This window comes from Oxyura jamaicensis, chromosome Z (genome assembly GCF_011077185.1).
Source record: "Oxyura jamaicensis isolate SHBP4307 breed ruddy duck chromosome Z, BPBGC_Ojam_1.0, whole genome shotgun sequence".
NCBI classification, from domain to species: domain Eukaryota; kingdom Metazoa; phylum Chordata; class Aves; order Anseriformes; family Anatidae; genus Oxyura; species Oxyura jamaicensis.
This window is the reverse complement of record NC_048926.1, coordinates 77,951,098-77,961,283: the sequence shown is the minus strand read 5'-3', so window position 1 is coordinate 77,961,283 and position 10,186 is coordinate 77,951,098. Positions and strand designations below refer to the sequence as shown.

The window sequence follows — 10,186 nt, the reverse complement described above, 5'->3', positions numbered from 1 at the left end:
AGTGGGCTACCTGACAGTCTCCTGCCGGTACACCTGGGCGGTGGTGGTGCTAGGATGCTCAGCAGCAGCGTGGGGTGCTGCTCCTGCACATGTTGGAGATGGCGGGTGATGCAGGAACAGCACAACAGGGCCATAAAAAAAGAGCATGCTGCGCTGTTCCTGTAACGTGTAGCATGCGACATTACTTCAGGCTGGCTTCAGGTGCAAGCCAACACAGGACACATAAAAACATGAAGGTAAAAAAAAAAAAAATGTTTTAAATAATAATACTTGCCCCATAAAAGCTCCTCAGGTTTCACCTCAGTCTCCCAGCACTGTCAGATTTAATGCCTGAGGATTATGAGGTCTTGGTGACCAGCATATGCTTACAGAGATGTAAGAGGTGCAGCTCTGAACAGTCAAAATCACATATTCATCTTTTTTTTTTAAAAAAAATATTATTTTTTCTTAATGTATAATGCTAATATATACTGAAGAAAGATTACACTAGCTTTAAAAAGGAGGTGAAAGTGGTCAAAAGACTACAAATAAGTAAAATAAGGTCTTGCTGTTGGCCATAGATTATCCCAGAGAAACGTGAGAAAGGAAATAATTTTGTTAGTATTTCCTTGTATTGCTCTCTCTTCTCTGTACCCAAGCACATGTCCCTTCCCTTGTTCATCCTAGATCTGTCCTGGCTGTTTCTTCAGTGCAAAGTCAGACAGCCTTCTCTTAAGTCCTTTTTTTCCCTCTTCTCATCATTTCCAAAGACCATCCACACCCCCATCCTCAGGCAGCTGGGAGCAGTCAGAGGAGGATGAAGTCTGTCACACCCCAGACATCAAGGACTACTTTCAAATGTTGTGTGTCCACATGAAAACAATTTGTCCCTCTTAAAGCCCTCTGGACTCGGGAGAAAAGGACATTGAGATGTCACACTGCACTGAGGGAACAGAAGATTGGCCAAGCCCTGGATGATCTGCTCTCCAGGCTTTGTCCCCTGGCCAACCAGCCTGGTATTGCTGTTGTCCTGCTTGCTTTTGGTGAGCACCAAAGTGCTTCACGTGCTCCTTTCTCTCTTTTTCTATACCAACACATTTGAAGTGTTGTACTACATAAAAAAAAAAAAAGGGTTGCCACAAGCTTTTCACGTGGGCATAAAAATACATTTTCATTTTGCTTTCTTGTTCATGCCAGATCTGTTTTGACTGCTTTCTTGTTGTTTTCAGAAAAAGCGAGCCTGAGGCACTGAGCTTGCATGTAGAGTTTTAGCTTGTGACAGAGTTGCTGTTGTGTCATGAGGAACTGAAAAGAGGTGGTTTTGTTAAGTTTAATGAGAAACAATACTGACATGCATGCCTGTAACAAGCATAGCTTTTAATTTTTTTGTGTGTGATTTTATTGTTTTCTGGTTTAATGGATAAACAATGTATTTCTCTGTTCCATTTTCACCACACAACACATTTCCTACTTCATAATCCTCTTTGACTATTGTGTGGTTTGCTATAGGCTTAGCTGGATGTTTTGAATTTTTTACCTCTTAATTTTAGAAAATGCTATTCTCATATGACATAAATGTGATGGCCAAACTCTTCAAGTGTGTGTTTAAGTATTTGAAGTATTTGTGGAGATTTCTTATTCACTTCTAACCTTTTTCATTTGCATATTATTATTTACAATATATTAGGCTGGTGGTTTTTTTTGGCCTTTGCATGCCAAAGGTTTTCTGCCTATTTATATCCCAACTGAAGTACCGGAGGTTTTGTGATGCAGAAGGCAAATGATCATTCATCATTCTTGGTAAATCTGGTTGGACTTCTTATTTTGACTCATCTGGTGCAAGCTGGTCTGACTTCACTGAAACCAACGAAACAACATCAGCTTTTGCCACATGGAAATCAAGCTCTACAGGAAAAATGTACCAACAATTTAGAAATATGAATACACACTGGCATAAGTAGGGACCTACACATAGAACATGTATACTTCTAACACGTACTTTTATTTTGGTGTGTTAAAATGTTTTGTGGTACATGAATGCCTCAAGCACACGGCATTGTACTTTTCAAAAAGCTTTAAATATAGCCCTGATTTAAGTACACTTACCTTGCTGAGTTTCTGCCTCAAAAGAGCATAAAATGCATGTTGACTGTGTGATTATTTTCAATATGAAGAATTCCTGTTATTTTCACAGATGAAAAAAATTAATATTTTAATCATAATATTTTAGTGGAGCAAAGGAACAAGGTAGTTTTACCTGCCAAATGTTTTCCTCTTTGCTCATATTACTTCTTTTTAGTTGTTGAGTAAAATGATGTCTTTGAAAATGAAATAGGTTTCTTTAGAAAGGTATTTATGCTATATAGCACTGAAAACCTCATCAAAAATGTCTTTTCTATGAATCTGAGCTTTGTCTTTTACATTCTATTGCATAGTGAGAAGCCTGCATACGAAATGTGAAATAAGAAAGTAAAAATAGAGTTCTTTTGCATTAGTTTAATCTGGAACCATGGTGAGAAGAATCCTTTCAAACTCTGCTAAAAAATTAACTGAAATTCTCAAGTAGATGATTTAGAGTCATAGATTCTGACTTATGTGCATGTCTGCAACAACTCGCATCTTATAACTGTATTCTAGCAAATATAAATTTGATGGCATTCAAAGTATTTTAATATATAAGATGCACAAAATTACCAAGAAGTCAGGCTTATAGTATCCACGGAAATGCATTTTATTACAGAAAGACTAATCCAGTTTGCTTTCCAGTGGTGTTATTCCACTGATTGGGCCCACGTTCTTTGTTGCCCCAGGATACAGTTGTACAGATCATATGGAAACCAATTCTTTAACTGTACAAGCTCTGAAATAATTTAGAAAAGTTTCAATTTTGTAGAGGTCTGTGATATGCTTGGGAGGTTTGGATATAGCTTGGACAGCTGTCAGACAGCTTCGTTTCTTCTAGTCTGCATTCCAACATGCTCTTCTACGTTACTGTTGGGAAGGGATTTCAGAATACTTTGGCTTCATCAACTGCATACAGATTTCTGTCTACCAAAAAATAAAAATAAAAAATAATAATAAAAAAAAGAAATACTCTGGTTATCTACAGCTGTGTCACACATCTTTAAGCAACCAAAGGGCACACTGGAGACTGAATTGAGACAGATGAAGACTGCTCGGTAAGTGGTGAGGAGGAGAGGAAGGTGTACTCCTCTGCATGGACGTACCTAAGCCAGAACAGTTTTTGTTGAGCTTAATCCCGTGGCAGCAGACCTGACACAGCAGGGTGTACACAGAGGTGCCACAGGCACCAACACTGCTGGTAGACACACAGTCTTCGCATTAACAAGGCAAATTACACAGCACAAACTGTGCTCACTGAGGGCAACCTCACTCCTCAAATTATCTCCGATTTTGAAAATTCATGCCCCTGAGCTACCTGAAAACATCCAAAAATAAGTCAGATTAGTAAGATTGCAATGTTGTTTGGTAATACAAAAGCTGACTAAATGGCAGAGGCAGCTTAACTGTGTTGTACAGAGCTCAGTGAAGGCTAATATACATTGCCAAGAAAACAATGGCATGTTTGGATTTTTTCTTTAACTGAAGTGGCTGATTTAGTTTGCTTCAATGCATCCTGAGGTGCACAGTTTAAAGAAATGAGACGGTGGAATTTTAATCATTTTATAAAGTTTGCTTCAATTTTCTTAGCCCCACCAAGTCACAGCCGTGGGCTTTTAAGACAGGGAGCACACAGTCCTGCTGAAGAACATCTGAGACTGCAAATAATTCTGTGAGTATCTTTCTGGCATTTTAAAGAGTATCAATTTCTGAAATATTTGCAATCAAAACACTAAGATGACACTGATTAGTGTCCACTGCATCTTACCTTTCAAATCAATGGTGAAAGATTCAGAGGAAAATGAAAATTAATGAATTAATGAAAGGCCCCTCTTGTGGTTGTTGTCATTGGAAAGCAGGTGAACAAAGGGAAGTTTTCCAAGGTGATGAGTTTTTTTGTTTTTTGTTTGTTTGTTTGTTTTTTGAAGGTACAGAGCCATCATTATCTTACATCCCATTAATTTCTACTAAACAGAATTGTGAGTGTGTGAGAAATTCAAGGCAGAAATGTCCGAAATTGGGCACCTGGAGTCACTGGTGTTGAGGCTGGGAGAGAGCTTCTTGGACACAGAGCCTACTTCTCTACTGTGCTGGGCACCAACTCATGTAAACTGATGAAAACTGATCCTTCCTCTGATATAAACCACACAACTTCCATGCTAACATTCAGGAGTTTTCAGCATTACATTTTCCTGGTGGTTAAAGCTGCTAATTTCCAGTCATATTTTTTCACAGCCAATGTTTACTTTGTGCTTAATGTCTGCCTGCATGGATAGTCTAGCCCATATTCATGACCACACCAACATTTGATATGCCTTGCTTCACTATGCTAAAGTTTCTGGTTACTCAAAGCTTGATTTTTCTCAGAAAATTTTTGATTGATAGGAATACCAGACTAGTCTTCAGTACCAACCACTGTACGCTGCAGAACACCCTACATCTATCTTACAAGTCTAGATAAAATACTAATTTAAGTCCAGTCCTAAATATTTGAGGTGCAAGACCTCATTCCATAAGTCATAAAAATAAATATTTCTTATCTTAGAAATCTGAAATTCTGGTATCATATAAAAAGCCCCCTCAAGCTGAACTTTGGGGAAGTACTGACAGGAAAATGTGCTAAAATTGACTAAATTCAGTCCTCAAATGTCAGGACAGTTCCTCAAACTATAAATATTTTAGGGGAACTGGTATAACTCTTCTGTTACCTTATTAATAACTGCTGTAATATCCATATATATATATTTCACATCAATATAATATATTCATTTTTTCATGAATACATTTAATACAAGACACTTTCTCATACTCTAATGCACTGATGTTACTTTTTTTTTCTTTTCTTTCCTATTTCAACTGCTGCAAAGAAACAAATCCATATACTGTGGATTCAGTATAGAAATAAGTTAGAAACAGTTTTGTTTGGGCTTTGGATGTACAATGGAAGAAATGTCAAGTATTTTAATTAACTTAATAAAAATAATATGCAGGGGAACATCTTCCTGCAACCCAATTTAACAGACAAATCATAAATGATCTAGGTTAACTAAGCCACCTAGAAGCATACAGCACCAACCAAGGAGACAGTTCTATGGAAACTAGATGAAAAGTAGGGATGTCCTTCAGTGAAAATGAGAGTAAAAGTGTGGAATCTTGAAAAGTAATGTAGTTTTCACCACTGAAAATTAGATAATATTTCTACCATTGTGGCTCACATGTAAGAAGGCTGGAAAGGAAACTGATATCTTTGAGGTGTTGTTGAAAATGTCTTGTGTGTATCCTGGATAAATAAGATGATAAATTAAAGTGGAAGTCAGGACATTCAATTTCCTGGTCCCTTCAAGTTCTCAGATGAAAATATCTTAAGAAAATAAAAAAAGGGCAACGGTGGGCCACTGTCAAATAGAACGACCAGTAAGTTGTAGATACAGAGTTCCAATATGGCCAGCTTGTGACTGCCTTAAGAATATACTGGATTAAAAAGGCACCTGAACATTTAACTGTTAGGCATAGATATTTTACTTAATATTTTGAGTTCATCGTGGATAAGATCTCAGCTGGAAGCAGGGATTTGATTGATGCTCACATTCAAAATTTTAACTATTATCTGTATGACAACATTACTTTGAGTAAGGTTTTGAGAACCATTAGGTCTTACAGCAACACTGACTATTGATTTAATTGAAAAAAAAAAAAATTTACTAATTTAGCTATGCTCTACCCATGCAAGCCTTCCTCTGGAGCATCAAGAGACTAATTATTTCACATCCCTTTCACAAGTCTTTGGCAATTTACATGTACAATGACTGTTCCTTACTGATAATAAAAACATGTATCTTGCCGTGGAAGAATCCAGCAGTCTGTCTTGGTTCACTTACTGTTAAAAGTGGCCAGACAGCATCAGGCAGCAGCACGTGGAAAGCTCCCCTGCCTGAAAAGATTTTAGATTTAAAATTTCTGCTCATTTTGTGCTAGAACTGGTTTCTTTGAACCTCAGCGTCCATTTCTGATGTCATGCCCTTGGTTTTATTCACAGAGTAACCTACAAATGGAAAGTCTAACCTCAGCATTGGAGTTCATAGATTGAAGAAAATCTACTTAAACACCATTGTTTAGTAGGGCAGAATTTTAGCCTTGCTAAAATGGGATTTGAGAAGAGGTAATGGTAGGAATCAAACCTCCTTAAGGCAGTATTAAAGGCAACACAGATGAACGGAATTATTGGCATATAATTGTTATATGTGCCTTTGGACCCTAAAACTGTTGAAAAGTTAAAATAATAGTTAAAGTACAATTAATTCTCTTAGAGCCAAAAGGATTTTCATATTCTGCCAGCAAATCTTATCCAGTAGTTAAATAGCCTCATTAAGAGAAACAAATGTCCTGAAACCTCAATAACCTATGAAAAGATGACTTATCAAATGAATTCTTAAATTCAATAGCAAGAAGCATGATAGTTCCCATAGTATAATTAGCTGAGAAGTTGATATATTTCATATTAGAAATAATGGCTATGTCTAATCAGAATGAGTTCTTCCTCCTATTTTTTCATTCCATTAAAAAGTGAAGTACCGTCAACCTAATTATGAATGTTGGTAGGCTACAATTGTGAAATGAAGAATAAAAGACAAAATTAATTAGTCATGTTAATGAACCTTTAATTTCATTTATATCCTTTTGGTCTTCTGGGAAGAAAAAAAGATTCCCTACTACTGCAAGGAATAAACTGTTCATTATTATTTTCACCTCTTCTCTGCAGAGACCAGATTTTCATTGCTTTTCTTGCTTATTTATCCTGAAGAGCTATTTCTCCTACCTGTTAATGCACAGAGATGCAAGGTTCCTATCAACGCAAATACCAGCAACATTTTACTATGGTCCTCTGATGTGGACCTTGGGGTTTTGGAAATGTACTTTCTACTCTGGAACCCAGTGGTGGCTACTCAAGCTCTTTTTCTGTGCTGAGCCTTCTCACTCTCTTTTCACAGAGGAGTTAGTGTTTAATCCATTAAATCACTGCAGAACACAGATTTCTGTTCTTCTCCCCTAAGAGAGAAGCTTAGAAACAGCTTCTTCTATTTCTAAGCAGTGTGCCAGCCTCATGGTCTGCTGTGTTTTGCGTGCTTTCCAGGCCCCAGGGCTGTCTTGGTCTATTTTATGCCCACGCACAACTTTGTCAAAACCTGTGCCAATGCCTGACCTCCAGCAGCTCCGAGCCAGCAGGAGAAGCACCAGCGTGCTGGCATAGTGCACATGGGTGTATGGGGATGGACATGCAGGGGGGAATGTTGGGACCCGGGCATGAGCATCTCCTGCTGTGCTGCTCTACTGTGGAAGGGTTCCAGAACAGGGTCAGCCATGCTGTGTCTCAGAGAAGCTTGTAAGTAAAAGGAGTTTGCTGCAGGTCTCCAAGGGCTTTGCGTGTGTACAAATATGCTTGAAGTCTTCTGCTTGTAAAAAGAGCTTAGGAAAGATTTGTCAGTAGTTAACTGTGAGGATAAAAGAGAGAAATTTAGTTCTCAGGTATCCTGTGCTGCCTGGTTGGGCTTTTTGCATGCCATGATGAAAGGCTTGGATCAAAACTCTTAATACTCAGTCCTAGGCTTGAACATGTACACAATCAATTTACATGACTCTCAAGGGCATTCAATGGTGTTAGTAGGGTCCTGGGGAACCCCCCTGGGCACAGTCCAGCCTGTGTGTGAGTGGAGAGGTGTCCTGAGAGCAACATAAGAGAGTCTCATGAGGCGTCAGATGCCCGTGGAGCATGACAGAGGTGGTGCAGCCAGCATCTTCCTGCCAGGACACACCATTGCTCTTTGGGCAAAGGAAAGCTTTTCCAGGGTTGTATTACTGAACCATTTAAAGGGTGATTTCTCTACATCTCACTGCAGCCTGACCTCTAGAACAATGTTACTTGGTAGAATATGAGTAAAAATTAGGAATTCAAGCTGTTTAATTCCTTCTGTATGTACCCTTCTCTGGTGAGACTGCACCTAAAATACTGTGTTCAGTTTTGGGCCCCTCACTACAAGAAGGACATGGAGGCCCTGGAGTGTGTCCAGAGAAGGGCTACAAAGCTGGTGAAGGGTCTGGAGAACATGTCCTATGAGGAGCAGCTGAGGGAGCTGGGGTTGTTTAGCTTGGAGAAAAGAAGGCTCAGGAGAGACATTATTGCACTCTACAGTTACCTTAAAGGAGGCCATAGTGAGGTGGGGATCAGGCTCTTCTCCTAAGGACCAAGTGATAAGATGAGGAAAATGGCCTCAAGTTGCTCCGGGGGAGGTTTAAGTTGGATATTAGGAAAAATGTCTTCACTGAAAGGGTTGTGAATTATTGAAACAAGGCTGCCTAGGGAAGTGGTTGAGTCTCTGGAGGTCTTCAGGAAATATGTAGATGTAGAACTTAGTAGCACTTGGTTTAGTGGTTGACTTGGAAGTGCTACGTTAACAGCTGGATTTGATGATCTTGGAGGTCTTTTCCAAACTAAGTTGGGGAGAAAACAATACATGTGACACATAGTGAGGGATGTGATTATATTCCAAACTTTATTTCTTGCTATTCAGCATTTTTTCCCTAGCACTCAGCACCTGGAGGAAACATGTAAGAAAAATTACCTGGCGTAGAGCACAGCTTCCTTCTAACAAGACTATTTCTTCCCCATGGAGTGCTGTGCTGAGACCAGTATTGCTTCGCTTTATACTATTTGTCGCTAAGAAATTGTATTTCCAAAAAGGAATTAATAAGGCTTTTCCTCAACTCTGGGACAGCTCAATTTCTTGCATTAGAGAGCACTTCAACTCCTGTAAAGGAAGTGAATTTAAGATGACACCTAAATGAAAGGTTCTGTCTTTCATGTTACACTGAGGATTGGAGGTTTGTGAGGGGAAGAGTGACTCTGAACATTGAATGAGAATTACTGAGCCACGTACACAGAGGCTGTTTCTATTTTGGTGAGTGCAGCAGAGACACTGACTTCTCGTGGAGAATTACCTTAGGATCTACCTAGGTAGATCTGCCCCTCCTGTGTGTGGAAACGTGACTGCATTTTTTTCTTTGACAGATGTTGACCTTTTGTGTTGAGAACATCAATCAGAGACCTTAAAAAATGGATTCATAATTGCACTTTTCAGGTATGAGACTTTATAATAAAAATGCAATTAATTACTAATCCTTTCAAGTATGCTAGCACACAGCATAAAAAAAATAGCAGCAGAAAATCATAAAACTGCTTTAAGAAAATAAGCTGTGGAAGCTGTACTGTCTGACCTCTTATTCCTTTTGCATTCCAAATTCCTCCAGAAGTCAATGGAGATTTGGTATTCTGAAGGATCTTTGGAACATTGGTTATTACTTGCAAATACACAGACATAGGAATTGTAAACATATTGATGAGTGAAAATTACAAAAAATATTTCCATTATTATAATTCAAATATTTAAATGAATCTGTCAGAAGGATAGGACTATTTTGATATACTCATCTGAAAGGCCAGCTTTCCCTGTTCTACCACATAATTTTCATAAGAACTTGAGGCTGCATTCACAGACCAATCAGAAGAACTGATTGCAGTGGGATTTAATATGCCAGTTCTAACCTTAGTCTACTTGGCTCATGTAACCGTGGCACCAAAAGATAAAATGTCATGGTTTACAGATGCATGATCAGAACTGAGCTGTGTAGATGTACCAAACAGAGCTTAGAGATCACTGAAGTGCTCTCCATTGCATTGCAATGATACTGCTACTCCTGTCCTGCAGGTAAAGCTGATACTTTAAAAGGGTCCTATCTCACAGATATGTTAGAATACTAATTACACATACAAAATAATAAGAAGCTACAGGCAAGATAAGGGAGACATTGAGGGAGAGGTCTCCTTAATGAATGCCATCTAAGAGGAGTTTATCAAAAGAGGTCTTTGCTTCCAACCAATGTTTTTTACTTTCGGAAGAAATTTTAAAGGTTGTTTTAGGAAGAAATGGGATCAAACGTTTTCTTCTGTTTTTCCAACCCAGCTCCCAGGAACTTTTCTTACTGTCCTAATGTTTGATAATGACCTTGAAATGTCCATGGGTCACTGGAAGCA

General features: G+C 38.6%; 1 long non-coding RNA gene across 1 annotated transcript; it reads left to right on the top strand.

Moving 5' to 3' along the window:
- Window positions 1–911: 911 nt before the first annotated feature.
- On the top strand, window positions 912–9,233 carry LOC118156034. Its single transcript, XR_004746124.1, has 3 exons — window positions 912–1,022; window positions 8,837–9,053; window positions 9,164–9,233. It is a non-coding gene; the product is annotated as an uncharacterized LOC118156034 (long non-coding RNA).
- The last annotated feature ends 953 nt before the right edge of the window (window positions 9,234–10,186 follow it).